The sequence below is a fragment of the Megalopta genalis genome, chromosome 11 (genome assembly GCF_051020955.1).
Source record: "Megalopta genalis isolate 19385.01 chromosome 11, iyMegGena1_principal, whole genome shotgun sequence".
NCBI classification, from domain to species: domain Eukaryota; kingdom Metazoa; phylum Arthropoda; class Insecta; order Hymenoptera; family Halictidae; genus Megalopta; species Megalopta genalis.
In genome coordinates this window covers 3,392,501-3,412,500 of record NC_135023.1, presented here as the reverse complement: position 1 = coordinate 3,412,500, position 20,000 = coordinate 3,392,501, and positions in this window count along the sequence as shown.

Here is a 20,000-nt window from a genome sequence, read left to right as displayed (position 1 = left end):
AGTATACGGCTGTGTAGCGGGGATCAAAACGAGTAATTTCATGTATAAAGTTTAATTAAACTCCCAATAGTTTGCCGGGAAACATCGATTATTCCGATCTAGAAAGAGACAGAGACAGTCGATCCGCGTTATGTTAAATATTTCAAGGTTCCCGATTCCACAAAATTATAAAAAGTATACGGCTGTGTAGCGGGGATCAAAACGAGTAATTTCATGTATAAAGTTTAATTAAACTCCCAATAGTTTGCCGGGAAACATCGATTCTTCCGATCTAGAAAGAGACAGAGACAGTCGATCCGCGTTATGTTAAATATTTCAAGGTTCCCGATTCCAGAAAATTATAAAAAGTATACGGCTGTGTAGCGGGGATCAAAACGAGAAATTTCATGTATAAAGTTTAATTAAACTCCCAATAGTTTGCCGGGAAACATCGATTATTCCGATCTAGAAAGAGACAGAGACAGTCGATCCGCGTTATGTTAAATATTTCAAGGTTCCCGATTCCACAAAATTATAAAAAGTATACGGCTGTGTAGCGGGGATCAAAACGAGTAATTTCGTGTATAAAGTTTAATTAATATCCCATTAGTTTGCCGGGAAACATCGATTCTTCCGATCTAGAAAGAGACAGAGACAGTCGATCCGCGTTATGTTAAATATTTCAAGGTTCCCGATTCCACAAAATTATAAAAAGTATACGGCTGTGTAGCGGGGATCAAAACGAGTAATTTCATGTATAAAGTTTAATTAAACTCCCAATAGTTTGCCGGGAAACATCGATTCTTCCGATCTAGAAAGAGACAGAGACAGTCGATCCGCGTTATGTTAAATATTTCAAGGTTCCCGATTCCACAAAATTATAAAAAGTATACGGCTGTGTAGCGGGGATCAAAACGAGTAATTTCATGTATAAAGTTTAATTAAACTCCCAATAGTTTGCCGGGAAACATCGATTCTTCCGATCTAGAAAGAGACAGAGACAGTCGATCCGCGTTATGTTAAATATTTCAAGGTTCCCGATTCCACAAAATTATAAAAAGTATACGGCTGTGTAGCGGGGATCAAAACGAGTAATTTCATGTATAAAGTTTAATTAAACTCCCAATAGTTTGCCGGGAAACATCGATTATTCCGATCTAGAAAGAGACAGAGACAGTCGATCCGCGTTATGTTAAATATTTCAAGGTTCCCGATTCCACAAAATTATAAAAAGTATACGGCTGTGTAGCGGGGATCAAAACGAGTAATTTCATGTATAAAGTTTAATTAAACTCCCAATAGTTTGCCGGGAAACATCGATTCTTCCGATCTAGAAAGAGACAGAGACAGTCGATCCGCGTTATGTTAAATATTTCAAGGTTCCCGATTCCACAAAATTATAAAAAGTATACGGCTGTGTAGCAGGGATCAAAACGAGTAATTTCGTGTATAAAGTTTAATTAATATCCCATTAGTTTCCGGGAAACATCGATAATTCCGATCTAGAAAGAGACAGAGACAGTCGATCCGCGTTATGTTAAATATCTCAAGGTTACCGATTCCATAAAATTATAAAAAGTATACGGCTGTGTAGCGGGGATCAAAACGAGTAATTTTGTGTATAAAGTTTAATTAATATCCCATTAGTTTGCCGGGAAACATCGATTCTTCCGATCTAGAAAGAGACAGAGACAGTCGATCCGCGTTATGTTAAATATTGCAAGGTTCCCGATTCCACAAAATTATAAAAAGTATACGGCTGTGTAGCGGGGATCAAAACGAGTAATTTCATGTATAAAGTTTAATTAAACTCCCAATAGTTTGCCGGGAAACATCGATTATTCCGATCTAGAAAGAGACAGAGACAGTCGATCCGCGTTATGTTAAATATTTCAAGGTTCCCGATTCCACAAAATTATGAAAAGTATACGGCTGTGTAGCGGGGATCAAAACGAGTAATTTCATGTATAAAGTTTAATTAAACTCCCAATAGTTTGCCGGGAAACATCGATTATTCCGATCTAGAAAGAGACAGAGACAGTCGATCCGCGTTATGTTAAATATTTCAAGGTTCCCGATTCCACAAAATTATAAAAAGTATACGGCTGTGTAGCGGGGATCAAAACGAGTAATTTCATGTATAAAGTTTAATTAAACTCCCAATAGTTTGCCGGGAAACATCGATTCTTCCGATCTAGAAAGAGACAGAGACAGTCGATCCGCGTTATGTTAAATATTTCAAGGTTCCCGATTCCACAAAATTATAAAAAGTATACGGCTGTGTAGCAGGGATCAAAACGAGTAATTTCGTGTATAAAGTTTAATTAATATCCCATTAGTTTCCGGGAAACATCGATAATTCCGATCTAGAAAGAGACAGAGACAGTCGATCCGCGTTATGTTAAATATCTCAAGGTTACCGATTCCATAAAATTATAAAAAGTATACGGCTGTGTAGCGGGGATCAAAACGAGTAATTTTGTGTATAAAGTTTAATTAATATCCCATTAGTTTGCCGGGAAACATCGATTCTTCCGATCTAGAAAGAGACAGAGACAGTCGATCCGCGTTATGTTAAATATTGCAAGGTTCCCGATTCCACAAAATTATAAAAAGTATACGGCTGTGTAGCGGGGATCAAAACGAGTAATTTCATGTATAAAGTTTAATTAAACTCCCAATAGTTTGCCGGGAAACATCGATTATTCCGATCTAGAAAGAGACAGAGACAGTCGATCCGCGTTATGTTAAATATTTCAAGGTTCCCGATTCCACAAAATTATAAAAAGTATACGGCTGTGTAGCGGGGATCAAAACGAGTAATTTCGTGTATAAAGTTTAATTAATATCCCATTAGTTTGCCGGGAAACATCGATTCTTCCGATCTAGAAAGAGACAGAGACAGTCGATCCGCGTTATGTTAAATATTTCAAGGTTCCCGATTCCACAAAATTATAAAAAGTATACGGCTGTGTAGCGGGGATCAAAACGAGTAATTTCATGTATAAAGTTTAATTAAACTCCCAATAGTTTGCCGGGAAACATCGATTCTTCCGATCTAGAAAGAGACAGAGACAGTCGATCCGCGTTATGTTAAATATTTCAAGGTTCCCGATTCCACAAAATTATAAAAAGTATACGGCTGTGTAGCGGGGATCAAAACGAGTAATTTCATGTATAAAGTTTAATTAAACTCCCAATAGTTTGCCGGGAAACATCGATTCTTCCGATCTAGAAAGAGACAGAGACAGTCGATCCGCGTTATGTTAAATATTTCAAGGTTCCCGATTCCACAAAATTATAAAAAGTATACGGCTGTGTAGCGGGGATCAAAACGAGTAATTTCGTGTATAAAGTTTAATTAATATCCCATTAGTTTGCCGGGAAACATCGATTCTTCCGATCTAGAAAGAGACAGAGACAGTCGATCCGCGTTATGTTAAATATTTCAAGGTTCCCGATTCCACAAAATTATAAAAAGTATACGGCTGTGTAGCGGGGATCAAAACGAGTAATTTCATGTATAAAGTTTAATTAAACTCCCAATAGTTTGCCGGGAAACATCGATTCTTCCGATCTAGAAAGAGACAGAGACAGTCGATCCGCGTTATGTTAAATATTTCAAGGTTCCCGATTCCACAAAATTATAAAAAGTATACGGCTGTGTAGCGGGGATCAAAACGAGTAATTTCATGTATAAAGTTTAATTAAACTCCCAATAGTTTGCCGGGAAACATCGATTCTTCCGATCTAGAAAGAGACAGAGACAGTCGATCCGCGTTATGTTAAATATTTCAAGGTTCCCGATTCCACAAAATTATAAAAAGTATACGGCTGTGTAGCGGGGATCAAAACGAGTAATTTCATGTATAAAGTTTAATTAAACTCCCAATAGTTTGCCGGGAAACATCGATTATTCCGATCTAGAAAGAGACAGAGACAGTCGATCCGCGTTATGTTAAATATTTCAAGGTTCCCGATTCCACAAAATTATAAAAAGTATACGGCTGTGTAGCGGGGATCAAAACGAGTAATTTCATGTATAAAGTTTAATTAAACTCCCAATAGTTTGCCGGGAAACATCGATTCTTCCGATCTAGAAAGAGACAGAGACAGTCGATCCGCGTTATGTTAAATATTTCAAGGTTCCCGATTCCACAAAATTATAAAAAGTATACGGCTGTGTAGCAGGGATCAAAACGAGTAATTTCGTGTATAAAGTTTAATTAATATCCCATTAGTTTCCGGGAAACATCGATAATTCCGATCTAGAAAGAGACAGAGACAGTCGATCCGCGTTATGTTAAATATCTCAAGGTTACCGATTCCATAAAATTATAAAAAGTATACGGCTGTGTAGCGGGGATCAAAACGAGTAATTTTGTGTATAAAGTTTAATTAATATCCCATTAGTTTGCCGGGAAACATCGATTCTTCCGATCTAGAAAGAGACAGAGACAGTCGATCCGCGTTATGTTAAATATTGCAAGGTTCCCGATTCCACAAAATTATAAAAAGTATACGGCTGTGTAGCGGGGATCAAAACGAGTAATTTCGTGTATAAAGTTTAATTAATATCCCATTACTTTGCCGGGAAACATCAATACTTCGATCGCGCGAGAGAGACAGAGAAACGAACAGTCTTTTTTTCGATTTACGGCTAAAATAAATTTTTCTCATTTTATTCAATAACATATTCTTGCTTAGATAACTTTTTTACATAGGGATTAAGCATTTAGAACGATATAATGTTTAAAATAAGGGCACTTTACTCTTGACATTTTACGGTTTTTTCAATTTTCTGAAAAATCCTATCATTAGATTTTTTTAAAAATACGATATTCTTGCTTAACTAACGTTTCTACATAGGGATTAAGCATTTAGAACGAAATCTAATGTCAGAAAATGGCACTTTACTCTTGACATTTTTCGGTTTTTTCAATTTTCTGGAAAATCCTATCATTAGATTTTTTTAAAAATACGATATTGTTGCTTAACTAACGTTTCTACATAGGGATTAAGCATTTAGAACGAAATCTAATGCAGGAAAATGGTACTTTACTCTTGATCGGTACGTTGGGACTTAGAAAATATTCGGGCGTACGCGGCGCGCTCGGCGCTTTGAACAGCTCCGGTGTCCCCATTATTTTCGATTTACGGCTAAAATAAATTTTTCTAATTTTTTTCAATAACATATTCTTGCTTAAATAACTTTTTTACAGAGGGATTAAGCATTTAGAACGATACATTGTTTAAAATAAGGGCACTTTACTCTTGACATTTTACGGTTTTTTCAATTTTCTGAAAAATCCTATCATTAGATTTTTTTAAAAATACGATATTCTTGCTTAACTAACGTTTCTACATAGGGATTAAGCATTTAGAACGAAATCTAATGTCAGAAAATGGCACTTTACTCTTGACATTTTTCGGTTTTTTCAATTTTCTGGAAAATCCTATCATTAGATTTTTTTAAAAATACGATATTGTTGCTTAACTAACGTTTCTACATAGGGATTAAGCATTTAGAACGAAATCTAATGCAGGAAAATGGTACTTTACTCTTGATCGGTACGGTGGGACTTTGAAAATATTCGGGCGTTCCAATCGCTCGTCTGTTGCATCATAGCGCGTCTCGGCGCAATCGACCGATTCGCTCGACCCATTATTTTCGATTTACGGCTAAAATAAATTTTTCTAATTTTTTTCAATAACATATTCTTGCTTAAATAACTTTTTTACATAGGGATTAAGCATTTAGAACGATACATTGTTTAAAATAAGGGCACTTTACTCTTGACATTTTACGGTTTTTTCAATTTTCTGAAAAATCCTACCATTAGATTTTTTTAAAAATACGATATTCTTGCTTAACTAACGTTTCTACATAGGGATTAAGCATTTAGAACGAAATCTAATGTCAGAAAATGGCACTTTACTCTTGACATTTTTCGGTTTTTTCAATTTTCTGGAAAATCCTATCATTAGATTTTTTTAAAAATACGATATTCTTGCTTAACTAACGTTTTTACAAAGGGATTAAGCATTTAGAACGAAATCTAATGTAGGAAAATGGTACTTTACTCTTGATCGGTACGTTGGGACTTTGAAAATATTCGGGCGTTCCAATCGCTCGTCTGTTGCATCATAGCGCGTCTCGGCGCAATCGACCGATTCGCTCGACCCATTATTTTCGATTTACGGCTAAAATAAATTTTTCTCATTTTATTCAATAACATATTCTTGCTTAGATAACTTTTTTACATAGGGATTAAGCATTTAGAACGATATAATGTTTAAAATAAGGGCACTTTACTCTTGACATTTTACGGTTTTTTCAATTTTCTGAAAAATCCTACCATTAGATTTTTTTAAAAATACGATATTCTTGCTTAACTAACGTTTCTACATAGGGATTAAGCATTTAGAACGAAATCTAATGTCAGAAAATGGCACTTTACTCTTGACATTTTTCGGTTTTTTCAATTTTCTGGAAAATCCTATCATTAGATTTTTTTAAAAATACGATATTCTTGCTTAACTAACGTTTTTACAAAGGGATTAAGCATTTAGAACGAAATCTAAGGTAGGAAAATGGTACTTTACTCTTGATCGGTACGTTGGGACTTTGAAAATATTCGGGCGTTCCAATCGCTCGTCTGTTGCATCATAGCGCGTCTCGGCGCAATCGACCGATTCGCTCGACCCATTATTTTCGATTTACGGCTAAAATAAATTTTTCTCATTTTATTCAATAACATATTCTTGCTTAGATAACTTTTTTACATAGGGATTAAGCATTTAGAACGATATAATGTTTAAAATAAGGGCACTTTACTCTTGACATTTTACGGTTTTTTCAATTTTCTGAAAAATCCTACCATTAGATTTTTTTAAAAATACGATATTCTTGCTTAACTAACGTTTCTACATAGGGATTAAGCATTTAGAACGAAATCTAATGTCAGAAAATGGCACTTTACTCTTGACATTTTTCGGTTTTTTCAATTTTCTGGAAAATCCTATCATTAGATTTTTTTTAAAATACGATATTCTTGCTTAACTAACGTTTTTACATAGGGATTAAGCATTTAGAACGAAATCTAATGTAGGAAAATGGTACTTTACTCTTGATCGGTACGTTGGGACTTAGAAAATATTCGGGCGTACGCGGCGCGCTCGGCGCTTTGAACAGCTCCGGTGTCCCCATTATTTTCGATTTACGGCTAAAATAAATTTTTCTAATTTTTTTCAATAACATATTCTTGCTTAAATAACTTTTTTACATAGGGATTAAGCATTTAGAACGATACATTGTTTAAAATAAGGGCACTTTACTCTTGACATTTTACGGTTTTTTCAATTTTCTGAAAAATCCTATCATTAGATTTTTTTAAAAATACGATATTCTTGCTTAACTAACGTTTCTACATAGGGATTAAGCATTTAGAACGAAATCTAATGTCAGAAAATGGCACTTTACTCTTGACATTTTTCGGTTTTTTCAATTTTCTGGAAAATCCTATCATTAGATTTTTTTAAAAATACGATATTCTTGCTTAACTAACGTTTTTACATAGGGATTAAGCATTTAGAACGAAATCTAATGTAGGAAAATGGTACTTTACTCTTGATCGGTACGTTGGGACTTTGAAAATATTCGGGCGTTCCAATCGCTCGTCTGTTGCATCATAGCGCGTCTCGGCGCAATCGACCGATTCGCTCGACCCATTATTTTCGATTTACGGCTAAAATAAATTTTTCTAATTTTTTTCAATAACATATTCTTGCTTAAATAACTTTTTTACATAGGGATTAAGCATTTAGAACGATACATTGTTTAAAATAAGGGCACTTTACTCTTGACATTTTACGGTTTTTTCAATTTTCTGGAAAATCCTATCATTAGATTTTTTTAAAAATACGATATTCTTGCTTAACTAACGTTTCTACATAGGGATTAATCATTTAGAACGAAATCTAATGTCAGAAAATGGCACTTTACTCTTGACATTTTTCGGTTTTTTCAATTTTCTGGAAAATCCTATCATTAGATTTTTTTAAAAATACGATATTCTTGCTTAACTAACGTTTCTACATAGGGATTAAGCATTTAGAACGAAATCTAATGTAGGAAAATGGTACTTTACTCTTGATCGGTACGGTGGGACTTTGAAAATATTCGGGCGTTCCAATCGCTCGTCTGTTGCATCATAGCGCGTCTCGGCGCAATCGACCGATTCGCTCGACCCATTATTTTCGATTTACGGCTAAAATAAATTTTTCTAATTTTTTTCAATAACATATTCTTGCTTAAATAACTTTTTTACATAGGGATTAAGCATTTAGAACGATACATTGTTTAAAATAAGGGCACTTTACTCTTGACATTTTACGGTTTTTTCAATTTTCTGGAAAATCCTATCATTAGATTTTTTTAAAAATACGATATTCTTGCTTAACTAACGTTTCTACATAGGGATTAATCATTTAGAACGAAATCTAATGTCAGAAAATGGCACTTTACTCTTGACATTTTTCGGTTTTTTCAATTTTCTGGAAAATCCTATCATTAGATTTTTTTAAAAATACGATATTCTTGCTTAACTAACGTTTCTACATAGGGATTAAGCATTTAGAACGAAATCTAATGTAGGAAAATGGTACTTTACTCTTGATCGGTACGGTGGGACTTTGAAAATATTCGGGCGTTCCAATCGCTCGTCTGTTGCATCATAGCGCGTCTCGGCGCAATCGACCGATTCGCTCGACCCATTATTTTCGATTTACGGCTAAAATAAATTTTTCTCATTTTATTCAATAACATATTCTTGCTTAGATAACTTTTTTACATAGGGATTAAGCATTTAGAACGATATAATGTTTAAAATAAGGGCACTTTACTCTTGACATTTTACGGTTTTTTCAATTTTCTGAAAAATCCTATCATTAGATTTTTTTAAAAATACGATATTCTTGCTTAACTAACGTTTCTACATAGGGATTAAGCATTTAGAACGAAATCTAATGTCAGAAAATGGCACTTTACTCTTGACATTTTTCGGTTTTTTCAATTTTCTGGAAAATCCTATCATTAGATTTTTTTAAAAATACGATATTCTTGCTTAACTAACGTTTCTACATAGGGATTAAGCATTTAGAACGAAATCTAATGTAGGAAAATGGTACTTTACTCTTGATCGGTACGTTGGGACTTTGAAAATATTCGGGCGTTCCAATCGCTCGTCTGTTGCATCATAGCGCGTCTCGGCGCAATCGACCGATTCGCTCGACCCATTATTTTCGATTTACGGCTAAAATAAATTTTTCTCATTTTATTGAATAACATATTCTTGCTTAGATAACTTTTTTACATAGGGATTAAGCATTTAGAACGATATAATGTTTAAAATAAGGGCACTTTACTCTTGACATTTTACGGTTTTTTCAATTTTCTGAAAAATCCTATCATTAGATTTTTTTAAAAATACGATATTCTTGCTTAACTAACGTTTCTACATAGGGATTAAGCATTTAGAACGAAATCTAATGTCAGAAAATGGCACTTTACTCTTGACATTTTTCGGTTTTTTCAATTTTCTGGAAAATCCTATCATTAGATTTTTTTAAAAATACGATATTGTTGCTTAACTAACGTTTCTACATAGGGATTAAGCATTTAGAACGAAATCTAATGCAGGAAAATGGTACTTTACTCTTGATCGGTACGTTGGGACTTAGAAAATATTCGGGCGTACGCGGCGCGCTCGGCGCTTTGAACAGCTCCGGTGTCCCCATTATTTTCGATTTACGGCTAAAATAAATTTTTCTAATTTTTTTCAATAACATATTCTTGCTTAAATAACTTTTTTACATAGGGATTAAGCATTTAGAACGATACATTGTTTAAAATAAGGGCACTTTACTCTTGACATTTTACGGTTTTTTCAATTTTCTGAAAAATCCTATCATTAGATTTTTTTAAAAATACGATATTCTTGCTTAACTAACGTTTCTACATAGGGATTAAGCATTTAGAACGAAATCTAATGTCAGAAAATGGCACTTTACTCTTGACATTTTTCGGTTTTTTCAATTTTCTGGAAAATCCTATCATTAGATTTTTTTAAAAATACGATATTCTTGCTTAACTAACGTTTTTACATAGGGATTAAGCATTTAGAACGAAATCTAATGTAGGAAAATGGTACTTTACTCTTGATCGGTACGTTGGGACTTAGAAAATATTCGGCCGTACGCGGCGCGTCTCGGCGCTTCGAACAGCTCCGGTGTCCCCATTATTTTCGATTTACGGCTAAAATAAATTTTTCTAATTTTTTTCAATAACATATTCTTGCTTAAATAACTTTTTTACATAGGGATTAAGCATTTAGAACGATACATTGTTTAAAATAAGGGCACTTTACTCTTGACATTTTACGGTTTTTTCAATTTTCTGGAAAATCCTATCATTAGATTTTTTTAAAAATACGATATTCTTGCTTAACTAACGTTTCTACATAGGGATTAATCATTTAGAACGAAATCTAATGTCAGAAAATGGCACTTTACTCTTGACATTTTTCGGTTTTTTCAATTTTCTGGAAAATCCTATCATTAGATTTTTTTAAAAATACGATATTCTTGCTTAACTAACGTTTCTACATAGGGATTAAGCATTTAGAACGAAATCTAATGTAGGAAAATGGTACTTTACTCTTGATCGGTACGGTGGGACTTTGAAAATATTCGGGCGTTCCAATCGCTCGTCTGTTGCATCATAGCGCGTCTCGGCGCAATCGACCGATTCGCTCGACCCATTATTTTCGATTTACGGCTAAAATAAATTTTTCTCATTTTATTCAATAACATATTCTTGCTTAGATAACTTTTTTACATAGGGATTAAGCATTTAGAACGATATAATGTTTAAAATAAGGGCACTTTACTCTTGACATTTTACGGTTTTTTCAATTTTCTGAAAAATCCTATCATTAGATTTTTTTAAAAATACGATATTCTTGCTTAACTAACGTTTCTACATAGGGATTAAGCATTTAGAACGAAATCTAATGTCAGAAAATGGCACTTTACTCTTGACATTTTTCGGTTTTTTCAATTTTCTGGAAAATCCTATCATTAGATTTTTTTAAAAATACGATATTGTTGCTTAACTAACGTTTCTACATAGGGATTAAGCATTTAGAACGAAATCTAATGCAGGAAAATGGTACTTTACTCTTGATCGGTACGTTGGGACTTAGAAAATATTCGGGCGTACGCGGCGCGCTCGGCGCTTTGAACAGCTCCGGTGTCCCCATTATTTTCGATTTACGGCTAAAATAAATTTTTCTAATTTTTTTCAATAACATATTCTTGCTTAAATAACTTTTTTACATAGGGATTAAGCATTTAGAACGATACATTGTTTAAAATAAGGGCACTTTACTCTTGACATTTTACGGTTTTTTCAATTTTCTGAAAAATCCTATCATTAGATTTTTTTAAAAATACGATATTCTTGCTTAACTAACGTTTCTACATAGGGATTAAGCATTTAGAACGAAATCTAATGTCAGAAAATGGCACTTTACTCTTGACATTTTTCGGTTTTTTCAATTTTCTGGAAAATCCTATCATTAGATTTTTTTAAAAATACGATATTCTTGCTTAACTAACGTTTTTACATAGGGATTAAGCATTTAGAACGAAATCTAATGTAGGAAAATGGTACTTTACTCTTGATCGGTACGTTGGGACTTAGAAAATATTCGGCCGTACGCGGCGCGTCTCGGCGCTTCGAACAGCTCCGGTGTCCCCATTATTTTCGATTTACGGCTAAAATAAATTTTTCTAATTTTTTTCAATAACATATTCTTGCTTAAATAACTTTTTTACATAGGGATTAAGCATTTAGAACGATACATTGTTTAAAATAAGGGCACTTTACTCTTGACATTTTACGGTTTTTTCAATTTTCTGAAAAATCCTATCATTAGATTTTTTTAAAAATACGATATTCTTGCTTAACTAACGTTTCTACATAGGGATTAAGCATTTAGAACGAAATCTAATGTCAGAAAATGGCACTTTACTCTTGACATTTTTCGGTTTTTTCAATTTTCTGGAAAATCCTATCATTAGATTTTTTTAAAAATACGATATTCTTGCTTAACTAACGTTTTTACATAGGGATTAAGCATTTAGAACGAAATCTAATGTAGGAAAATGGTACTTTACTCTTGATCGGTACGTTGGGACTTAGAAAATATTCGGCCGTACGCGGCGCGTCTCGGCGCTTCGAACAGCTCCGGTGTCCCCATTATTTTCGATTTACGGCTAAAATAAATTTTTCTAATTTTTTTCAATAACATATTCTTGCTTAAATAACTTTTTTACATAGGGATTAAGCATTTAGAACGATACATTGTTTAAAATAAGGGCACTTTACTCTTGACATTTTACGGTTTTTTCAATTTTCTGGAAAATCCTATCATTAGATTTTTTTAAAAATACGATATTCTTGCTTAACTAACGTTTCTACATAGGGATTAATCATTTAGAACGAAATCTAATGTCAGAAAATGGCACTTTACTCTTGACATTTTTCGGTTTTTTCAATTTTCTGGAAAATCCTATCATTAGATTTTTTTAAAAATACGATATTCTTGCTTAACTAACGTTTCTACATAGGGATTAAGCATTTAGAACGAAATCTAATGTAGGAAAATGGTACTTTACTCTTGATCGGTACGGTGGGACTTTGAAAATATTCGGGCGTTCCAATCGCTCGTCTGTTGCATCATAGCGCGTCTCGGCGCAATCGACCGATTCGCTCGACCCATTATTTTCGATTTACGGCTAAAATAAATTTTTCTCATTTTATTCAATAACATATTCTTGCTTAGATAACTTTTTTACATAGGGATTAAGCATTTAGAACGATATAATGTTTAAAATAAGGGCACTTTACTCTTGACATTTTACGGTTTTTTCAATTTTCTGAAAAATCCTATCATTAGATTTTTTTAAAAATACGATATTCTTGCTTAACTAACGTTTCTACATAGGGATTAAGCATTTAGAACGAAATCTAATGTCAGAAAATGGCACTTTACTCTTGACATTTTTCGGTTTTTTCAATTTTCTGGAAAATCCTATCATTAGATTTTTTTAAAAATACGATATTGTTGCTTAACTAACGTTTCTACATAGGGATTAAGCATTTAGAACGAAATCTAATGCAGGAAAATGGTACTTTACTCTTGATCGGTACGTTGGGACTTAGAAAATATTCGGGCGTACGCGGCGCGCTCGGCGCTTTGAACAGCTCCGGTGTCCCCATTATTTTCGATTTACGGCTAAAATAAATTTTTCTAATTTTTTTCAATAACATATTCTTGCTTAAATAACTTTTTTACATAGGGATTAAGCATTTAGAACGATACATTGTTTAAAATAAGGGCACTTTACTCTTGACATTTTACGGTTTTTTCAATTTTCTGAAAAATCCTATCATTAGATTTTTTTAAAAATACGATATTCTTGCTTAACTAACGTTTCTACATAGGGATTAAGCATTTAGAACGAAATCTAATGTCAGAAAATGGCACTTTACTCTTGACATTTTTCGGTTTTTTCAATTTTCTGGAAAATCCTATCATTAGATTTTTTTAAAAATACGATATTCTTGCTTAACTAACGTTTTTACATAGGGATTAAGCATTTAGAACGAAATCTAATGTAGGAAAATGGTACTTTACTCTTGATCGGTACGTTGGGACTTAGAAAATATTCGGCCGTACGCGGCGCGTCTTTTTTTTTTTTTTTTTTTTTTTTTTTGTTTAACGTGGGGGAAATCTGCTGGTCAGACACCCCCGTCCCGCCCGAGGGGCGGGGCGGGGGTAGTGCGGGTTTTGACCCGCTAAAACCCCCACGGCGGCCTAGGGCGCTGGCGAGTAGCGGGGGAGCCACGGGAACTCTTACAGAACACAACCGCGGCTCCCCCTCGCCTGGCCGGCCACCAGGATGGAATGGCGATGGCCGGCCGCGTCCCGGGGGGGAGATTTATACTCCCCCCATGAATCATCTTGCTTCGGCGGTGCGGGGGACTGCACCCCACACCGCCTCGTCACTCCCACTATGGGGAGGACAGCTTCAGTTGGGGGGGGGGGGGGTTGGCGGGCGGCGGGCAATTAAACCAGTAATCTGGTACACCCGCCGCCCGCCTATTCTCATCTGCTCGGGGAGGGGGGCTCTAGGCGTGGGCGCACACGCCGCACCCCCCGCTCACGGCGACCCCGCTCGGCAGCCTCCTTCTGCAGCATCACCTCTTCGCAGAAGGCGATGGCTGCCGCCCATTTTCTTGGGCTCTCCAGCATGGCCCCAACTAAGCTGGAGAGAGCGAGGTCGCGACCAACTTCCCGTCTTAGGACTCGGCGCAGCACTGAAAAGGCGGGGCATACCTCCAGTGTATGCTGCGCCGAGTCCTCCTCCGCGCCACAGTGGTGGCACACCGTCGTCGCTTCCCGACCGATGCGACACAGGTACACACCGAAGCAGCCATGCCCGGTGAACACCTGCGTCGCACGGTAGGTGAGCCTGCCAAACCGCCTCTCCCGCCACGAGGTGAAGTGTGGCAGGAGAGCCCCAGGGACGCGCTCGCCGGCATGGGAACAAAGCTCCGCATGCCATCTGGCGAGCGCTAGTCCCCGGGCCTGGAGTTCGAAGCCGTCGACCGCCTCCTGCTCCGGCGGGTCCCCCCGAGCCCGGCCAGCGATGCATATGCGCCTATAGACATAGGCGCGCATCGCCGCCTGCAGCTCGAAGGGAATTTCTCCCGCCAGAGCAAGCGCCGCCACGGTAGACGCGGTGCGGTAACCCCGTATGAGGCGAAGGGCCATTTGCCTCTGAAGCCGGCGCAACAACAAAGTGATGCGCCGGCTTGCCCTCGCGGACGGCCCCCAGATCGGGGCGCCGTACAAGGCCATGGACCGCACCACGCCCAGGTATAGGCGACGCACCATGTTATCCGGTCCCCCGAGATTGGGCAACAGGCGGCCGAGCGAGGCCGCCGCCCTCTCAACTCGGGGGACGAGGCGGCCGAAATGCGCCCCGAATCTCCAGTGGCTGTCGAGGATCAGTCCGAGATACTTGATCTCGGACTTCACCTCGACGCAGGCTCCTCCAACCCAGATCCACGATCCGGCCGGTGGCCGCGACCGAGGCCGTCCAAACCAGACGGCCTCGGCCTTCTCCGGGGCCATCTTCAGCCCCAGATCGTGGATCTTCGCGACGACGGCTGCCACCGCAACCTCCGCTCGTCGGATGGTCCTCTCGAAGGTGTCCCCGACGGTGACCACTAACGTGTCGTCCGCATAGCAGACGACAGTGGCACCGTCGGGCAGGGAGGCCCTCAGGACTGCGTTATATCCCAGGTCCCACAGGAGTGGTCCTAACACGGACCCCTGTGGGACCCCGCAGTCCACTTCCCTCCGTATCGTCCCGTACCGGCCCGGGTATTCCACCCACCTGTCCCGCAGGTAGGCCCCGATCACCCGCCTCAGATAGGGAGGCACCTGGTGTTCAACCAGGGCCTCCCTAATGGCGGACCAGGGCAGGGTGTTAAATGCATTGACGATGTCGATCGACACCGCCAAACACACCCCGCACCGTGCCACGGCATTGTCCGAGAGGGACTTTAGACGGTCGATTGCGTCGACCGTCGATCGCCCCTCCCGAAAGCCGAACTGGCAGTAAGCCAGATCGGGGCCAACGCGGGACAGGTGCCTGGCGAGGCGGGCAGCAATGATCTTTTCAAAGATCTTGCCCACCTCGTCCAGGAGGCAAATGGGCCGGTACGCGGAGGGAGAATCCGCAGGCCTCCCATCCTTCTTTAAGAGGACCATCCGACTTCTCCTCCAGAGGTCCGGGAACACCCCGGACCTCAGGAGCCCGGAGAAGAGGCTTCTGAGCCTCCCGCCCAGGACGCTCATGGCAAGCAACCAGACCCGGCCGGGGATACCGTCCGGCCCCGGGGCAGTATTCTTGCCCCGAAGCCATTTGACTACCCCGGCCATTTCCTCCGGCGCGACCTCCAGATCCGGGGACCACTCATGTCCCTCTAGCTGAGGGACGGGCCGGGACGCCTCCCCGCTGACGGGGAATAGCGCGTCCACGACCCGTCCGAGCATCCCCGGATCCAGGCTTTCCGTCAGAGGGGGGGCCCAGGGACGTAAACGTCCCATCGCCATTTTGTATGGGCGCCCCCACGGATCTCGGTTCAGAGACCCGAGAAAGTCGCGCCAGGCCTGGCTCTTCGCCTGCCTGATGGCCAGCTGCAGGGCGACCACCTTCTCCCTGTATCGCCCATACAGCTGGATAGCCAGCTCCACGTCGGAACGTCGTCGTCGACGGGCGCGGGCGTACTGGCGTCGCGCGCGGACGCACTCTGTGCGTAAATCCGCTATCGCGCGCGACCACCAGTACACCGCCTTCCTCGGGAAGACCCTGGCCCGGGGCATGGCGACGTCGCAAATCGACGTCATTGCGCCCCGGAACCAATGGGCCTCCCTTGTCCCGTCGACTGGCCCGGCCGGTGTTGCCGGCCAGGCCACGACGTGAGCTGCCGCCATCAGAGCGTCCTGGTCGAGGCGCTTCAGCGCCCACCGTGGCTGAGGCGATCCCTCATCAGCGGGGCGACGTCGGGGCGTCGATGGGGCGGCGGAAAGGCCGAGAACAATGTATCTGTGGTCGGACAGCGTCTCGACCTCCTCCGCCACCCTCCACCCCGTAATACGGCGCACGGCCGGGGGCGTTGCCCATGACAGGTCAACGATGGACCCCCCGTTATACCGCACGCACGTATGGACCGAGCCCGTGTTTAGAAGACAGAGTCCGAGTCCCGCCGCCCAATCAAGCACCTCCCGGCCCCTCGGGTCCGTCCTGGGGGAACCCCAAGCTGAAGACTTGGCGTTGAAGTCCCCCAGGACCAGCACCGGACGCGGCTGGCAGCGAGAGACGCATCTCCCCACCACGTCCAGATACTGTTCATACTCCACGAGGGACCACCTCGGAGGTGCGTAGATCGCCACAACCACGGTGCCGCCCCAGTCAACGGCCAGGTATCCCCGGCCGCGCTCGATAACGGAGCACGCCGGGGACCCCGGCCGGCCTGCCCATATTATAACGACGGAGCCGTCCAAGTCCCCCATCCAATGTGGATGGTCGGGGACCCGGTACGGCTCCGCCGCTACGGCCAACCCGGCACCCCGCTCGGCCAGGAATTGCACAAAAAGGTCTTGTGCCCTGACCGAGCGGTTCAGGTTGGCCTGAATAATAGGGCCAGTAGGCCCCATTACTCCGGCGCCTCAATCTCCATCGCCGCCGCGGGAGCGGTGGCGTCTGGGGTTTTATCAGCCCCAACCGCCCCCGCGGGCGTGACGGTGGCATCCTTGGGTGCCGGATCTTTTGTATTAGTAGCTGCCACGGCGGCTGCCGCCTTGGCCGTCGTGGTTCTCCTCCCCCTGCTCCCTCTGCCGCGTCTCGCGCTGGCAGGGCACGCCCGGCTGCCGAGGCGGTGGCCGGCCGGCTTGCCAGCACCCGCGCAAAGCGGGCACTTTGGCTGTTCAGTGCAGCCAGCCACCCTGTGGTCCTGACTGCCGCACCCAAAACAGCAGCCGGACCGATCCTCGGCCGCAGTGCACCGCTGCCTCGTGTGGCCTAAGCCAAAGCAGCGGTAGCACTGCAAGGGGCGGGCGCTGAGGGCCTCCACCGTCGCCTGGGTCCAGCCCACTGTCAATTTGCCAGCGACCGCAACTTTGCGCGCGGCCGCAGCAGGGCACTGGACCCAGAGGGTGCCCAAACCAGAGGGGGAAGACCGGATTTCGCCGGTCTTCACATCCCCCCGGTCGCACCCTCCCACACGGGCGACAGCTGCGGCGACCTCCACCGGCGTGGTCGAGTCGACCAGGCCGCGCACCCTAAGGTCGGCCTTTTTGATTGGGCGCGCGACCTTCACGCCGGTCCCTGCCAGCGCGTCAGCCATCTTAGAGGCCAGGGCAGTGGCCTTGGCTGCTCCATCAGCTCCGGGGACCTCTAAAATTATTGCCCCCGTCACCGCTCTCCTGGGCTTCAGCGAGGCGATGCCAAGTTCTGCCAGGTCTATTTTGGACCTGGCAGTGGCCATCGCCTCGGCGTAACTCATCGCCCCGCCGGCCGGTACCGTTAGAGTAACGGCAGCCGTGCGGGGCGGACGTGGCGGCAGGGGAGCCCTTTTGGGAGCAGCCGGTGCCACCCGCTTCGTCGCCCTCTCGGTCAGAGCAGCCTTGGCAGCTGCCGCAGGTTTATCTGCGGCAGCCGCCCTTTTGGCCTTCCGGCCAACTACCTTTGACCACACCTCAGTTAGAGGTGTGGTGGAGGGCGGCGCAACAGTGGGGGCGGGCTGCATTTGTGTCGCCTTAGCGACCACAGTCTCTCCCCCACTGCCACCCTTTTTCTTTCCCCCCCTCCTGTCCATCGGCAGGGGTGGGGCGGGCGGCACGGGTGCCGCCGATCGCGGGCCTCGCACCCGCGGGACCAGCTCCCTTCTGAACGATGCCAATTTGGCGTCGATAAGGGAGCCGATCTGTGCCAGCAAGTCGGCTGGCACAGCCGCGGGTGGGGGCGAGGACCCTCCTCGCCCAGGGGACTGGGGCCCCCGAGCGCTGATAACCGGCAGCAACCCCTTGCCCCCATCAGGGGGCAGCGGCGGAGCCATCCCGGCAACAGCCGGCCCCGCCTCCACCGCTTGACGGAGTCGGGCGACCTCCGCCCGCAACTCCGCCAATTGCTCTCGCAATTGAGCGTTCTCGGCCTCCAACAGCCGGGTGGCGCCGGGAGCCGACCGAACTGCCAGCTCCGCAACGCCCACCCGGCTGCTCAGGGCCGCCGTCCGGAGGGACCGCACCGCACTGGCCTTCAGCCCCGTCGCGGCATTGGATATCCTGGCCACATCGCCCAGGCACTCCATTACCGCGGCCGCAACGTCCCGCGTCGGGCGGCCCCGGAAATCCGCAGCGACCTCGACCTCGTCCGGAAGCGGGTCGCTCGAACTCGCGGGCCTCGGTCCCGGGGCAACCGGGTCGAAAATGCCCGCTATGAGGCTTCTTTCAGCCTCAGCCTGTTTGCGTTTGGCCTCTTGGAGGCCAACGTATTGCCCGGTCGTCGGTGGCCGGCCCCGTTTCCTCGTGGAGGTGCCCGGGACGCTCTGCGACGAGTGGTGGGAGGAGACGGAGAAGTCCGACTCCTCCCCCCCGTCGCAGTCGCCAAGGCCCTCCGCAGGCCTCTTTGCGCCGCGTGTTGCAGAATGCCTCCGCGACACCGGCTCTGTACATCTTTTGAGGCGCACGATAGGCCCGCGCACCTCCACCTCACGCTCGTTTCCCCCCTCCCCGGTTGTATTTGAAAAAGAATCCATATCTGATCCCACGAGTGTGGTCGGAAAGGAGGTCACCCCGGGTAGAGCCGCCATACCCGGGGAAGGCTAATACGCCAGGGGGGTCGCCAGGTACCCCGGGGTTGTCCGCTAACGATTGGTGCACCCACCAACCATAGCTGGCGCTTACTCCAGCTACGCCCTCTTCACCGCGCAACACTGCTTGGGGCTAGGGATTTTTTAGAGAGGTTGTCATCCTCGCGGTCCGGCCGGTTAAGGCAAGACCCCCGTTCCTGTAAAACATGACCACAGGTTTACGGTATGTGTCCGACTTTAGTTGGCCCCTCACCTCAAGCCACTCCGGCTAGGTAGAACCTGCCAGGGAATAAAATCCCCACCGGCACAGCCTTGAGGATCATTAGGGCACGAAGCCCCCCCACCACGACAAGGTAGCGGACACGGGGGGGGTACGCGGCGCGTCTCGGCGCTTCGAACAGCTCCGGTGTCCCCATTATTTTCGATTTACGGCTAAAATAAATTTTTCTAATTTTTTTTCAATTACATATTCTTGCTTAAATAACTTTTTTACATAGGGATTAAGCATTTA